The sequence below is a fragment of the Microtus ochrogaster genome, chromosome 16 (assembly GCF_000317375.1).
Source record: "Microtus ochrogaster isolate Prairie Vole_2 chromosome 16, MicOch1.0, whole genome shotgun sequence".
In the NCBI taxonomy this organism is placed as follows: Eukaryota; Metazoa; Chordata; class Mammalia; order Rodentia; family Cricetidae; genus Microtus; species Microtus ochrogaster.
In genome coordinates this window covers 3,064,370-3,067,212 of record NC_022018.1, presented here as the reverse complement: position 1 = coordinate 3,067,212, position 2,843 = coordinate 3,064,370, and positions in this window count along the sequence as shown.

The window sequence follows — 2,843 nt, the reverse complement described above, 5'->3', positions numbered from 1 at the left end:
GCACATGTGTACAGACACATCCATATAAACATAACTAAAACTATATCTTTAAAAAGTATTAGCATACTATCACCTGAACTGAGAATTAGCCAAAGATAGGAAAATAGCATCTAGAAAGATGCTCATTGTCACATATCGTTGAGGAAAGTTGAGTTGATTAGCAAAACTAGACACATATGGCCTAAACCCAGAAAAACGACAAGGACAAACACTGGAGAGTGTCCAGCAATTCTCACTAATTCTTTGTAGTCTTTAAAAGGCACTTCGGTAGTTTCTTTCAACTAAATGCACAATGTAATCTGACTTCCAAGTTCCTTGATATTTGCCTCAATCGTTGAAACCTTACACTTCCATAAAAACATATACCTGAGTAATTATTATAGTTTTATTCTGAATTGTCAAAACTTCCAATCAAGGAGATCCTTGGTAAATTAATAAAGGAACTGAAGCTTATTCATACCGTGGGATTATGTACCTAAACAGCAAACAAACCTCAAAATATAGAAGGAGCTTATGCACATGGTGTTGTGAAAGGAGTCAATTAGAAAGGTTTTCATTCAAAAGATAGGATGTTCTGGAAAAGAGAAGACTTTGAAGATAAAGAGGTCAGGGTTCCCTAGGATTAAGAGGAACTAGAAAGATGAATAGGCCTATCACAGACCATTTTTAGTGTTAAAAAAAAACTATTCTATATGACAATTTAGCAGTAGATACACAGTGTACCATAACTGCCCAAGGTCATAGAATGTATAACCAAGAGTGACTCAGTGTAGACTACAGACCTTGGCGACGACATGTTTGTGTAAGTGCACCAGTCCTAACCACACTGATGAGGTTCACGACAGCAGACGAGCCTGTGCTCTGGAGGATTCTCTGCACCTTATGCTTAGCTTAGCACTACTCCACAATACAAAGGATATATACTTTAAATTCCCACCTAATGAGAAAAGACTCTGTACGGAGAAAAGAAAGCAGCTTAATCTTTTTTTTCTTTTGAAAAGTAGCACAATTAGCTGAACACAGTCTGCTCTATGTCATATTCAAAAGGCTTTGTGGGCATAATTATGCTTAATAATTACAGCCTGACTGTGGGGCAGCGACTTTTATAATTACTACTTTGCAGAAAGGGAGCAGACAAGGAGGTGAAGCAAGCAAATCAAAAGGCACAAAAACACAGGGACAGGTAAAGGCTGCCTCTCACTTTTTGGAAAACCAAAGGACAGGACTCTCCTTAAACATTTTTTTTTTCTTAAGAATGTAGCTGAAAGCTGGGGAGATGACTCAGTTGGTAAAGTATTTGCCTCGCAAGTATGAGGACCCGAGTTCTATTCCCAGAACCCATGTAAAAAGGAGAAGAAAAAAAGAAAGAAAAACCAGGCATGGTGGGGTATGCTTATAATTCCATCCCAAGGATGGATCAAGAATAACAGGTCTTGGGGTTCAGTAGCCAGACAATCTAGTTGTTTTGTGTGGTCTAAGAATGATCTACAATAGATAGACTTTTGGTTTTAGATGAGTCTGTGTATTTAACATGTAGCAAGTCAAAGTAAAAAAAAATAAATAGGTTATGATAATTCACCAATATTACTCATATAAAACTAGTCTACTTAGTAAGCCTACTAAGAGATCCTCTATTATAAAGAAGAAGAAAAATGAGGAGGAGGAGGGTAGCTGAGGAATGACAGCTGTATACACATGAGTATGCTTCCCTGCCATACACACAAACACACAAAAAAATGTACCAGACTTTATATGTTGGTACATATCCCTGTAGGTGGGGTTTTTCATTGGGACCACCAGCTCTGCAATAAATAACATGGAGTTTTATTATTAATTGTAAATACTTTGTTGATAGCTTAGGCTTGTTACTAACTAGCTCTTTCAGCTTAAATTAACCCGTATTTATTAACTTACATGCTACCGCATAGCTCGTGGCTTCCTATCTCATCTTTACACATCCTGCTTTCTGCATCCCTCTGGTGACTCTGCCCTTCTTCTTCCCTGACTTCTCTCAGTCTGGCTGTCCTGCCTAACTCTTCCTGCCTAGCTATTGGCCAGTTAGCTCTTTATTAAACCACTAAGAGCAACACATTTTCACAGGGTACAAAAGGATTATTCCACAGCACATCCCTAATCCCAGCACTCAGGAAGCTTGAAGCAGGAGGATCACAAGGAAGTTCAAGGTCAGCCTAGGCTAGTGAGAGGTGAACTTGTCACAGCAAACAACAAAATAACACAATAAAAAAAACAAACAAACAGAATATAGGTGTATTCAGTGACGTTAAGCGTAGTTCTCCTAATAAATGCCTTGATTGACATCTTATATTTTGCATTTCACACCATAGTACTGATTAATAATTAAATTACACATGAAAACACAGAAATTTCAACAGAAATGGGCTTAGTTCTTATGAATTCAGAATGCATTTTCCCCATCTATCTTTACTTTAAACTTGTGCTTAGCTTGCATTCCGACAGAGCACTCCTGCAAAGAATGCCCTTTTTATGTTAATATAAGCAATCACCCACTAATTAGTTTGTATTATCAACATGTGACTAAAGGCAAACTTGATGTGCCAGGTGTTTATTCAAAACTAATCATGGAAGAAGCCAAAGTCATTAGACTATTCAATATAAAGAAAAGTTTCTTTGCATTTATCATTTTGAATATATCTCTGTAGTTAAGAATGCGCTGGGTAGCAAATAACCTTCTCAGAGGATACAGCCTAACCTTACGTGAGGGCTCACAGTATTTGCTGGAGCTGCAAGCATCAGTGATAAGGCAGAGAGAAAGGTCGGTAGGGCTGATAAGGGCCGTACCCTGAAGAATAGCTCCTTCAGCC